Here is a 13,868-nt window from a genome sequence, read left to right as displayed (position 1 = left end):
CTTCTTATGATAGGGCTCCGATCTCACCTGACTGGTAGGTCTATGAGATTCCTGCGGCTTGAACCTCTTTCTAGAATGGGCTGGTGTGTAGAGGCCGAAAGGTAGCCCTGGAGTCCTGTAGCCCATGTACTTTTGTATCTGTTTGCTCTGCAAACATTGCCAGGGTTATCAAAGGGGAGGTCCTGTAGAGTGAGCTGAGCTTCCGTGGCCAGCCCAGACAACATTAGCCATGAAGCCCGTCTCATCACGACTGCTGTGGCCATGGACCTCGCAGCCAAGTCCATTGCATCTGACACTGCCTGGAGAGAGGATCTTGCCACCGTTTTCCCATCCTCAATGATTGCCTTAACTCCATCTTGGACTCCTCAGGCAGCACATCCGCGAACTTAGCAATAGACTGCCAAACATTAAAATCGTATCTGCCAAGCAGGGCCTGGTGCTTAGCCACTGAGCTGGAGACCGGCAGATGAATAAACCTTCCTTCCAAACAAGTCAAGCCTCTTGCCGTCTTTGTTCTTGGGAGTAGGGCCAGGTTGCCCCTATCTCTCTTGTTAACCACACATACCATGAGAGAGTTTGGGGCAGGGTGGGTATACAAATATTCAGATCCCATCACCAGGACATAGTACTTCCTCTCCACCTGCTCGGAAATGGGCAGGACGGAGGAAGGGATTTGCCAGAGGGCCTTCACCAGTTTTGCCACCCCTTCATGCACAGGTAGTGTGCACAGGGCTACCGCTGCCAGGATGTCAAACAGGCCATCGGAGGGTTCCACTAACTCCTCCGCCTGTAAGCTCAGGCTTCCTGCCACCCTCTAAAGCAGCTCCTGGTGGGTCTCAGCATTGTCCTGAGGAATCAACTGGGATGGTCCCGCGACTGCTTCGTCAAAGATGAAGACGACCATGAGGCAGGGCCTGGTGGAAGGGTGGGTGCGACTTCCACCTCTGGGTTAGCCTCTACCCCCATAGTAGGGTCCAGGGCACCACAGTCTGACGCCGCGTCCGATGCCAGGGGAGGGCAGGATACGTTCGCTGATCTCCTGTCTGATGCGCCCGACACCAAACGCTGTATGAGAGTCCCCAACAGCTACGGAAACCACCATGGAGTCCAGAACTGCCATGGGGAAAGCCACTGGCCTGGGGGCCAGGCACCAGCTGGTAACCCCACAGAGCTCCTCCGTTCTTGGCCAAGAGTGGCTGGCTTGAAGGGTTATGCCTGAATGAAGCCAGTTGGCACAGCGGACCTCACGACACCCCCCTCAATAAAGAGGATCTGCCACGTCGTGGCTCCACTGGGGACCTGCACCCTGGGGAGTGATGTCTCCTGCCCGGAGAGTGGTGCCACTCCGGGACCTATGCCAGTTCTTGGGTGAGCGGCGCCGTCCTGCGGGGGACTGGAACCAGGAATCCCGCCAGCAATGCCGGGAACTCTGGTCAGCCTGGGCAGGTCGGAAGTGCATCCCCGAGGATCAACACTTCAACATCGACCACCTCAGTGCCGGGGAGCAATGCCACACCGATGAGGATCGCAGAGCAGGTCCCAGCGCTGGCTTCCCTTTAAAGACAACCATGCCGGACCAAGGTGTCAAAGGCACTGGCAAAGACATAATGTCTTTGGCCGCCTGGAAGGCCTCCAGGCTGGATGGGGTTTCCAGTAACTGGGGACCTCTTCCACTAGACAGAGTACGAGTCTTGGGGGGCTGGAGGGCCTGGCCAGGGATGTCCGTACTAGGCTCAGCACCGAAGAACTGCTATCCCTCGGGGGGCATGTGCGCCTCCACAGCCTTTGCCCTCACCCCATGTGGAACTGGAGAGAGCCCTCTGTCCTGGCACTTTTTAGGCCTCTTCGCCGGTGCTGGCAACTGGGACCAGCATCAGGAAGTCAGTGCTGAAGACGCACTCTGCACAGATGACGATGCACACAGTGACTTCTGTGGCTCGGAAACCAGTGCGAGGGCTGATTCCACGAGGAGCGCTCTGAACCTTATGTCCCGCTCCTTCTTGATTCTTGGCTTGAAGCTCCTACAGATTTGACACTTGTCACTCATGTGGGCTTCTCCCAGGCACTTTAAGCAGCTTTGATGCAGGTCATTAATTGGCATGGGCTTCCGACAGCACTCACACGGCTTAAAGCCTGGGGAACGGGTGGAGGGGCCAGAGGCGCCCCTTATACAGCAGGTATGCATGCCACTCCAGAGGGTGCCAGAGCCAGTCCCCTATGGATACCACCGAGGGCAAAACTTCCAGCACTGGTGAACGTGGCGAGCACACAGACCTAGAATGGAATGGACATGAGCAAGCACTCAAAAAAGAACCTTAGTTTGGTGTCCTGGTGCGGACACCTTATGACAGTTTTAAAATACATTATCAAAATTTTTTTTCACAGGATCCCTGCCTCATTCAGCACCTAGGATGGACTATGCTCACTGAATGGACAGTAATTCAACACTTCTATTTATCCTTATTCAACGTGCAACCCAAGGCCTTCTTAACCACACACACCTAAATCCTGTCCTGAACACAAAATTATGAGCTTCCTGTGGGCTTTTCCATGACATTGTCACCACAGAATCTGAGTGCTCCAAAACTGCTAATGAATTTTTATCCTAAAAAAAACCCATGTACAGTTATTATCCCCATTTTAGCCAGATAAGGAACAAAAAGTACAGGGGCCAAAACTGTCAAGAGTCCATTAATTTTGGGTGCCCAACTTCAAACAACTAGTCTCATTTTTCAGAGTACTTAGCATTTTTAAAGCACTTTATATGTTCAAAGCACAATTCTGATCAACTTCAGTTCAGTTGTGAGCACTCAGTACTTCTGCAAATCTGGGTGCAGGTGTCTTAAATTAAGCAGCCAGAAAACAAGTTATTGACCTCCTGCGAAAATTTTGGTGTAAGTGGCTTGTTCAGCATAACACATGAAACTCTGTGGCAGAGGAGAGGCAGGAATTCTCCAATTCACTTATTCATATGCCTTAATAAAACACATCCTTTCTTCCTTCAGTTCCCTATCTGGTTCACTACACACCTTCAAACTTTTGCAACAAATGAGATGGGTCCTACAGACAACTGTCTCCTTCATCACTACATAACCCTGATTCATTTCCAGAACACCATCTATCCTGTACACTGAATGAGGAAAGTGTCCAGTGGGAAAATAGCATGTGATCATATAATTATGCACTATATCAGAATGCACATGCACAAGATTGTACAGCTAGCCTTAATGCAAACATTTCTTAAATTTTGGTTGCTTCACTTTGCCATCTTAACATTATTTTAACTTTTTTATACATATAACTTCCTATGTATTGTTTGTTTTAAAAGCACACTAGTCCCTCCACCCATTTTCTTCATGTGAAACAATACTGACCCCCACATGGACAGAAAGCAAGGATGGAATCTTTCAATCCACAGCATAGGCTTCTAACATTTGAAGCTAATTAAGTAAACGTTAGCAGGAATAAGCTGTTACATTAGGTAAGCCAGCCACTAGAGTGGAACAAGGCAAACATTTTGGCAATAAGTTTCACAGCTGTTTGCTAGACAACAAAAGAATGTTGAGGTTCAGGAATTCTGGTTCAATTCCAAGTTCTGAAACCGGCATGTTCTCTAATAGTTGTAGATCCTTCCACCTCTGTCCTCCATCCATCCCCAACCCACAGTTCCTGCTTCTACCCCCTCCTCCTCTGTTTTGGCTCTTGCTGCTGCTCCTCACCCTCATGCTACTTTTGCCCGTTGGCTCCTGCTCCACACCCAGTTTCTCAACCCTTTGCATTCAAATCAAGCAGTTTCCTCCTCCTGCTGCTGGTGCCAAGACAGCAAGCAGGAGAAGCATTTAAAGCATAGTCTCCTTGCTCTCTGTTTTGGTGCCCAGTGCCATTTCAGCTCCTAGAAGCCACGAGGAGCAATTGCGGGAAGAGTCCTGCTCAGCTCCAGCAACTCTGGAGCCTGCTCACTCACTCTGTGGGGATGTTACATGTGCAGTCCAGGCAGCAACTGGGAGATGTGTGAGGATGAAGCATGCTTGCCATAGATTGACTTTCTGGAGAATGTAGCTGCTAGCACCTAACAAAATTTCGCTAAGCATGTGCCAACTTAAATTTTTCAAAAATTTATCATTTTGGCAGATTTTCATGAACACAGAAAAAGGCACACTCTCAATGCTATGGCCACCCTTCTCTATATTCCCTCCACCGATGCATGGAGGACTTGGAGTTTCTAAATGAAGCAGTTCTCAGACTTATTTTAACATGGGCAAAACAACATTTCTGCCCAAGGCACTGTCTCAGGAATGGCTGGGCCTTTGGGTATCTGAAACATTCAAAAAATATTCAGCCTGTGATAGACATTCAGCATAGAAAATGTCAGCTCTAACACTTAAAGTTTGGCAAAGTTAGAAGCAACTGAAAACAGGGTCTTATAATGGAAAATGTTAGATAACCTTAACTATAGCCACCAGTTCTGCCAATAATATGCAATATTCTATAGATATACATTGTTCTCATAGTAACATTCACTTAGTTCCCCGAGTTAAATGCATTTAAGTGTGCAACAACCATGCTGTATTATTGTTATAATTCAGTAGTGTCCAACATTTGATGGGCTAGAGATCTGTAGCATCTGAGGTGAATCCTTGGGGAAGGACAGACCCCACTCAGAGCAAATGAAGTTGTGCCCTTCAATCTAACACTGGAGAGCCACAGGATTATTGCCAGACACTTACTCCCCTTGTGTCCTGCTGTTTCTGCTGCCCCTATGTTCTCCCCTGCTAAGACCCCCTCGATGTGACTTACATAGCACCACTCACTGCAATTTCTATAGCAAGAGGCAAGTACTGGGGGAAGTTGAAAGCCAACACTCAAAATGGCAGACACCACACATGAACAATGGTAGGGGGTGGGGGAACTAAGGGAAAACAAGATAGCAAGGAGAAGAGGAAGAATCAGATTAGTACACTAAAAAATGACTACAAAAAGCCATTTATAAAAGACACACAGTCCTCCTGAAAACTTTACACTCAACGCACACACAAAAAGTGTGATTAATTATATTTTAAATTCAATTTGTCACCTGTATCTTTCATACATTTATCTGATTAACATATGGTTGATGTAATAAATTCGGGTGTTTTTTTAATTAAATGCTATGATATACAATGCTAATGTCACTTATATAATGTAAGTGACAATAATATTGTTAGGGTCTTAATGCAGATGAAACTAAACAGCTTTCTGTGTCAGAAGTTACGGCATATTCTTAACTTCCGTTGATTTGATTTTGTCACAAACAAGGAGAGACTGAGATGATACCAACAGGTTGCAGTCTTGCACCAACTGAAAACAAGATGACTGCAATGGTGGGGTCATGAAGAAGGTACATTTTTACAGGAGGTTTACCGAGCTGAGGACAGAGGAAATAGAGCACAAAGCTGACCACAAATAAAGCTGGAAGATAAAATGGAGGAATTTAAAGAAGTCTAAATCCTCCTATACTCACTCTTGCCAAAGAAAGAAGACTTACAAGGGACCATTCAACATGGAAGTCCATTCTACGCACCATCATAGCTATATCACAGCCATGTGAATCTGTTGCTACTTAGCATAACAACTTTAGCAGAACATTTCAATTTCTGCGTTGAGGAAAAGAGGGTGTAAGGCTATTAAAAGCTGACTATTCTTGACAGCCCTCACCAATGAAATAAGTATAAACAAATCAATTTACACAGAGAATACAATGATAAAACTAAAATAGAAAAATTTACTTGACTGCATCTAATTCAATTTCATTTTCAAGCAGATGATTGAAACCATGTCAAGCAACGTTAACCTGACCAATAATGACATAGATGAAGGTCCTCCTGTCACCAATTCTGAAAATCCAGATTAATTCACAACTGTACAAGTGAGAATGTTATGAGATGCATGGAAAAGACACTGGTTGACATATGATGCTGACAGCTTTGATGTTCTGCGCTTGGTGTCAGCAGTATGATAAAAGCCAGGATATTAGCAGAAATCATTCTGAGAGCGGATGAAGTACATTCAAACTACACATTATTGAAGCTCATGAAGTCTTCGCTGCAAAGAAAAATGCTGAAAGAGCATTCACAGGCAAACGAACAAAAGTATAGGACAGACCAGGAGATAAATATGTACGTGTTATGAAGCAGGAAGTAACTGACCAAATGAGTAAACAGTTCTGTACTTATTTTGATACTGTTATAACAGAGAGGCCATTCACCTATTTTCTTCAGCCTGATGCCATTACAAAAAAAAAAAAAAAATCAATCAGAGCAGATGTCATCCAAAAAGAAAGCAGTGACAAAGAAGGTCTTTTTAGACACTGTAGTATACAGGTAAAGCAATATTATGGCCAACATGTTATATAAACATTTTTTAATTGATTCTCAAAACAGATAATGATAGAGTATAGGGGCACTAGCACCTATATTTGACAACTCCCCACAAGTAATGGGCTTTTTATCTGAAAATTAGTCAATGTTCCTAAAGCTAAAAGCAATACCAAAATGACCATTTGAGTACTAAAATGTCTGTTGGGCTGATGAAAGTTTAGAGTGGGGAGCTGCTGATAAATGCAGTCTCAGAAGCAGCCAGAAAGACAGTAATACTACAGTAACTGCCACAGGGAGTCCTCTCATTTGACAGGCCTTTCACTGGAGTTATGTTGCAACGGGGGGTAACATGCTGTTTACAGCTGCTCACAAGAGAGGCTTGGCTGTTGCTGACTTCTTAACTTACTACTAATTAAAATTAAGCACAAGATACGAGAGACCGCTTAACACAGTCATTCCTTCCATGACTTCATTGAGGGATTCTGTATCTCTACTATGGTATACTGAAAGAAGGAAAAAGGAAAATATAGCAGTTTACCAGTTCTCAAGGCTCCCTCTAGCAGATCAAGAGAAATGCAGCAATGAGGTTCATGTCTGCTTCTGGATTAGAAGGAGGACGACACCACGGCTCATTTATATTCCCAATTAAAAAGAATCAAGGCATCTCACCAAATATAAAGGAAGGAAACCACTACTAATGTGAAAAATTAGAACAGATTAGGAAGAAGCTTTTTTTAACAGAAGGTGCGGGGAGGGCAAAATTAGTGAAGTAGAACAGAGGTATCAACCATATTCTTTCTGAGCTCCCCCTCCTACCCCCAACATGCTATAGAAACTCCACAACACACCTTTGCCACAACTGTTTCTCTCTATATCCAGTAGATTAAAAGCCAGGGTCAGTGTAAGGGGGTAGCAAGCAGAGTAATTGCCCAGGGCCCCACACCACAGTGGGCCTGCAGAGTTAAGTTGCTTGGGCTTCGACTTCAGCCCCAGCTGGCGGGGCTCAGGCTTCAGCTTTCCGTCCTGGTCCCCAGTGAGTCTAACGCCAGCCGGCTCTCTGGTTTATTTTGGTGGACCACCTGAAATCTGCTTGCAGCCCCCAGCGGGCCCCAGACCTGTGGTTGAGAATCACTATAGTAGACTATAGAGCAGGGATAGGCAAACTCTGGCACACGGCCCATCAGGGAAATCCACTGATGGGCCAGGACAGTGTGTTTACCTGCAGTGTCTGGCCGATGGCAGCTCCCACGGGTCGTGGTTTGCCATTTCCGGCCAATGGGGTTGCAGGAAGCAGCGGCCAGCACATCGCTCGGCCCACACTGCTTCCCACAGGTCCCATTGACCTGGAACGGCAAACCACAGCGAATGGGAGCTGCAAGCGGCTGAACCTGCAGATGCTGCAGGTAAACAAACCGTCCCGACCCGCCAGCGGATTTCCCTGATGGGCCGCGTGCCAAAGGTTGCCGATCCTGGCTACAGAGAAACAACACAGCGAAACCCTAGCCTCCCTTACTTCAGAGAAACAACTAAAATTGCCTCACAGACATTACTGTGCTGAAGTTGCTGTAGCCAGTTATCTCAGTATCAGAAGACGGTTTCCAGCAATCTTGATATAATGCCCCCAAGACTAACAATAGCCCAGTAACACTTAGAATACAATAAGAGGAATATTAAGATAAAAAGGATCCCTTTTTCCTCTTAGTTTTGTATTCTTGTGCTTTTGAGTAGGTGGTCAAGTAATGCCTTAAAACAGCTACTGAAGGTAGTTCAAACTGCCTGACTGAATATTCAAGTGGGGGGCCACTCTTGACGTGCTCTGATTGACTCAGACTTTCAGTATGTCTACACATGAACTAGACACCCTGGCCCATGCCAGGAGACTCGGGTTCACGGGGCTCGGAGTGTGGGGCTGTTTCACTGCTGTGTAGACATCTGGGCTTGGGCTAAAGCATGGGCTCTAGGACCTGTGAGGTGGGAGGGTCCCAGAGATCAAGTTCCAGCAGGAGCCTGGCAGCCTACGCAGCAGTGAAACAGCCCTGTGAGGCCAAGTCAGCTGGCACAGGTCAGCTGCAGATTTTTCTTCCCTATGTAGATATACCCTTTAAGGCCAGAAGGGACCATCATGATCTTCTACCCTGACCTCCTGCACATCACAGGCCACAGAACCTCAAACAACCCCTCTTAAACCAGAAAGTGAGCCAATCCAGGACTGCCAATCTGACCATGGGGAAAATTTCTTCCCAACCCCAAATATGGCAAACAGTTGAATCCTGAGCATGTTGGCAATTACCCACCAGCCAAATATCTGGGAAAGAATTTTCTGTAGTAACTCAGAGCCCTGCCCCATCTCCAGCCACTGGGGATATTTACTACTAGCAGTCACAGATGGGCCACCTGCCATTTTAGGCAGTCTCATCATACTCCTCCCACCCACCCCTTCCATAAATTTATCAAGCTCAGTCTTAAAACCAGTTAGGTTTTTTGCCCCCGCTGGTAGGCTATTCCAGAACTTGACTTCTCTGATGGTTACAAACTTGCATCTAATTTCAAGCCTAAACTTGTTGATGGCCAGTTTATATCCATTTGATTCCTCTCCCTGGCATTTATCCCTCTGATGTATTTACAGACACCAATCCCCTCAGCCTTTGCTTGGCTTTTGGCAGTTCTAACTTTTTCCCTATACTTTCTGACCTCCAAGAAGTAGCTTTCCTTGCTGATCCTTCCCATCTTCCATTCCTTGTAGACTTTTGGCCTTCTCTTAATAACCTGTTTAGATGCTCGCTCATCCACTTTGGTCTGCAACCTTTTTACCAATTTTCCCCCCCTTGCATGGGATACAGGCCAGATACTTTAAGTCAAAGTTACAGAAGCTAATTCCAAGCCTCCTCCACATCCAGATTCTGGAGTTCTTCAGTCCAGGCCACTTCCCTAACTAATTCACTTACCTTTTTTAAGTTTACCCTTTTAAAATCAACTTGAAGACCTATTTTTGTTTATCCTTCCATTTAGGGTTTAAAATTTAATTATCTCATAATCACTGCAAACAAGGCTGTCTTCTACAACCAATTCTTCTGAAAGACCCTTGCTACTTACCAATACTAAACCTTAAATGACATCACCTCCTTGTTGGTTCAGTGACTATTTGGTGAAGAAATCTGTCAGCTATCCCATCCAGGAACATCTGGGTCCTGCCATTATTAATGGCACTTGTCCCTAATCTAGATCTGGGAAACTAAAACCTCTCATAATCACACAATTCCCAGTAGTATTTCTTTCATTAAAAATAAGAAAGAGGTCTCTAGCCGTATCCAAATCGAATCCTGAGGGTCCGTAGCAGACCCCAAGCACTATCGCAGTGGGGGCTGTGTTATCTTTGCTCCCCAAAGTTATTTTGACCCAAAGAGGTGGTTTTATCCATTCCATTACTTCTAATTTCTCTACAGTCTACCTCCTAATTCATATACAATGCTACTCCACCACCTTTACCTTTATTTCTGTCTTTCCTGAAAAACAACTTCAATACCTGTGCTACAGTCATGACTACTAATCTACCATATTTGTTATCCCTAGAATATCTGGTTTCACTTCCTAGTTTTTTCCTCCAAGGAGCTGCAAGCAAGAGTAAGACCTGTTGTAATGGATCTGTAATGGATCTGTGGACTTTTCCACCAAAACAGCTGTTTCGCCACATTCAGGAGGCTTGCGGGTGAGGCGGGAGGAGAAGCGACGCAGACTCCCCCATCCCTCCCACTCACAGCAATCAGGTGTTTTGCTGCATTTAGGAGGCGCAGATAGGGAGGGGATAAGGCGCTGCTCCGCAGGGCCTGCCAGGAGGTGCTGGGTTCCAAGCCCCGACCCACTAGCTCCTACGGACTGCTCTTCCAGATAATCCCACAAGTAGTGGACAAAATACTCTACTAGCAGGCAGCGAGAAAAAATTCCCTGGAACCTAACCCTTTCTCCCCCCTTTCCCCATCTACATTAATTCTTATGGGGAAATTGGATTCGCTTAACATCGTTTCACTTGAAGTCAAATTTTTCAAGAACAGAACTACAACATTAAGCAAGGAGTTACTGCAGACACAGAGATCCTCTACCACAGACCGGATTGCAGGATCAGGGCTAAAGTAAGTAAATGCAAAAGTTAAGGTTTACACACTAGTAACTAATCCATCTATACTGCACATAAGACTAACTGTATTTGAACAGGCACAAACCTGTCATAAACTGGCAGAAAACAGTTCATTTTATGTTCAGGTATACTTTTAACAGCATAGATAGTGATCCAAAAATATCCATTATATAAGACACAAGAAGTCTCATGTCTATTAACTATTAACTTTAACACTAAAATTTTAACCACTAAAGTTACAGAAACTTAGATTAATGTTTATAAGCGCTCTTTTTTAAGGGAAAATGTTCTTTACATAGCAACCTGGAGAGGAAAAAGAGGAAGGTCATGCAAAAATGAGTTTCTTTCCAGAGCCTCCTAAAGACACTCCTTAGTAAGTAAGAGAGAATATTAATGGGTGATGTGAAACATTTCTTTCTGCATGGAATGAATATGAAAATTTAGTAGCATTTCCAACCCTTGTTGACGTACAAAGCAGAGACTGGGCAACTGATATTGGTTTCACAGACTTCAATTAAAACCTAAAACAAAACCATCATTATGACTCTTACTTACCACATTAAGCACTACATTCAGTAGCTTTCCCACTGTGCGACTGGCCACAGAATTCTTTGGAAAGGCTTTGCAATGCCTCATGGGGCAGGTACGTCACACAATGCAGGATTCTCAAACCCATCATTTCATGGACATCTAGATTGCCAGTTGCTTTTCCACTGAAATGGGGAATAAAGAGTAGAGTGTGTGACAGAAAGTGGCCAGGGTGTGGACGGGGGAGACAGAGACAGAGTATGTGTTGGGGGAGAGTGAGTGTCGGCATGCTGTCTTTTTAAGTTCAGACAGCAGCCAGAACCAACCAATCCTGAGGCAAGGAAGGGGAACTCCCCACACACATCAGCCCCCGCCACCTTCCCTGGCTCTGCACAGCACATCAGTCTCTCTCCCATCTCCGGCTGCTGCTGTGTTTCTAGTGCCAGGGAGAGCAGGATTCCACATTAAGGGTTCTGTGATTCCCTCAGAGTTCTTCCACATCCTCTTCAGCTCACAGATACACCCCTCCCCTATACTTCAGGCATGAGAGCATGTTGCTGTTTTCCTGCCAGGCATGCTCAGCATCAGTGGTGAAGGAGATTTTAACTTTTACCTGTACAGTACCGACCCCTGACCCCACTCCCCTACACAAAAAATGTTCCATAACCATCAACACAATAACCTCAGGGTCTCAATAGCTAGCTAACTTCAACAATAGTTAGACCAACTGATAGTCACTCAAATAGCTAATTCAATTAGACAATTTAATAAAGTAATTTTCAAATTTATGACAGAAACTTACCAAATCAAAGACACTTCCATAGCGGTGCATAGTAGGCCTGATTCTGTTGCTTTGCTTGCTCTCGTTGTGCCATGCCCTCAGTTGAATGGGCCGCCTGATGTCCCTTGCTCAGCCACGATTTAACATATACAGCAGGATTCCACTCAGTGTAGGAAGGTCCAATCATTGAAATGAAAAGTAGATCCGCCACACGATGAGCAGTCAATGCAGTCCATTTATCCATGATTATGTTGTTCATAACGCTGAAGCCTCGTTCACAATCGCATTACTCGCTGCAAGAGTATCTACAGTGAGGAGTAATTTCTTTAATTTCTCAGGAACAGTCCGTCCTGCACAACACTTGTATTCCACAAATCCCAGGTGTGTTTCATGGTGACTGACTTTCAGAGGTTCACACAAAAAGAACAGGAGTACTGGTGGCACCTTAGAGACTAACAAATTTATTAGAGCATAAGCTTTCATTGGCTACAGCCCACTTCATCGGATGCATACAATGGAACATATAGTAAGAAGATTATATATATACAGAGAAGGTGGAAGTTGCCATACAAACTGTAAGAGGCTAATTAATGAGCTATTATCAGCAGGGGAAAAACACTTTTGTAGTGATAATCAAGATGGCCCATTTAGACAGTTGGCAAGAAGGTGTGAGGATACTTAACATAGGGAAATAGATTCAATATGTGTAATGACCCAGCCACTCCCAGTCTCTATTCAAACCCAAGTAAATGGTATCTAGTTCGCATATTAATTCAAGCTCAGCAGTTTCTCATTGGATGATTTTGGTAATTAATTGATCTTTAAATATTCATAGTAAATAGGCCCAATGGCCTGTGATGGAATGTTAGATGGGGTGGGATCGGAGTTACTTCAGAAAATTCTTTCCTGGGTATCTGGCTGGTGAATCTTGCCCATATGCTCAGGGTTCAGCTGATCGCCATATTTGGGGACGTGAAGGAATTTTCCTCCAGGGCAGAGGTTTTTCGCCTTCCTCTGTAGCATGGGTCACTTGCTGGAGGATTCTCTGCTCCTTGAAGTCTTTAAACCACGATTTGAGGGCTTCAGTACCTCAGACATAGGTGAGAGGTTTATTGCAGGAGTGGATGGGTGAGATTCTGTGGCCTGCATTGTGCAGGAGGTCAGACTAGATGATCACAACGGTCCCTTCTGACCTTAAAGTCTATGATTCTATGAGTCTGTTTTTGAAGCTTTTCTGTTGCAAAATTGCCACCCTTAAATCTTTTACTGAGTGGCCAGAGAGGTTGAAGTGTTCTCCTACCGGTTTTTGAATGTTATGATTCCTAATGTCAGATTTGTGTCCATTTATTCTTTTGCGTAGAGACTGTCCGGTCTGGCCAATGTACCATGTTTCAGGTTTGAAAACAGACACATTCTCAATCAGGTTGTGGTAAGCAATTTTAACTGCTTTCTGCTGTGCTTTGATTAGCCTGGTTAGTAGCGGTGGTGAATAATTTGCACCTCATGTTGTCAACAATGGGCTGAATGAATTGTGATGGATTAATTGTGGGACTTTTCCCAGCGCCTGTCAACTTTGTGTTCTTGAACATCATAGCCTCTTCGGCTCGCTGTGCCTGTTCAGTGTGCAATACAGGGTTTCTATGTAGGCTCTCGATTCTCTGCAAACAGATTTTCATCAGGTTGTCTGCTTTTGGGATTGTCAGTTCTCTGTCTTATAAGAGTTCAGACAAATTCTTGAGCTCCGTTAGGACATGCAACATTAATGATAGATTTTTCACAAAGTTAACCAAACACAGCTTTGAGAGACGTTGGAATTTTGCTTATTCCCTTCTATCTCTTGACTGGTCTTGTGAAGCTTCCTCAAAATGTTTAGCTAATGCTCGGTAAGTCTGCCAGACTGTATTGACAGCTCTCCATGTTGAAACTACCCATCATAAAAAAAAATTGGTAGAGTTTTCAGTTTAAGTACAACATGCAGTTTGGTTGCATGTGTACTGAGCTCACGGGCATTTTTTGGTGACTGACTGTAAAGCAAGTATAAGCTGTCTAAAAATGGTCTGATATCGTTTGT

At 44.8% G+C, this 13,868-nt stretch overlaps 1 protein-coding gene across 7 annotated transcripts in view; it reads right to left on the bottom strand.

The window, feature by feature from the left end:
- TDRD3 (tudor domain containing 3) overlaps window positions 1-13,868 on the bottom strand; it is a 443,000-nt gene that overhangs the window by 409,986 nt on the left and 19,146 nt on the right. The gene's annotated exons all lie outside the window — the stretch shown is intronic.

This window comes from Lepidochelys kempii, chromosome 1 (assembly GCF_965140285.1).
Source record: "Lepidochelys kempii isolate rLepKem1 chromosome 1, rLepKem1.hap1, whole genome shotgun sequence".
Classification (NCBI taxonomy): domain Eukaryota; kingdom Metazoa; phylum Chordata; order Testudines; family Cheloniidae; genus Lepidochelys; species Lepidochelys kempii.
This window is presented reverse-complemented; position numbering and strand designations above follow the sequence as displayed.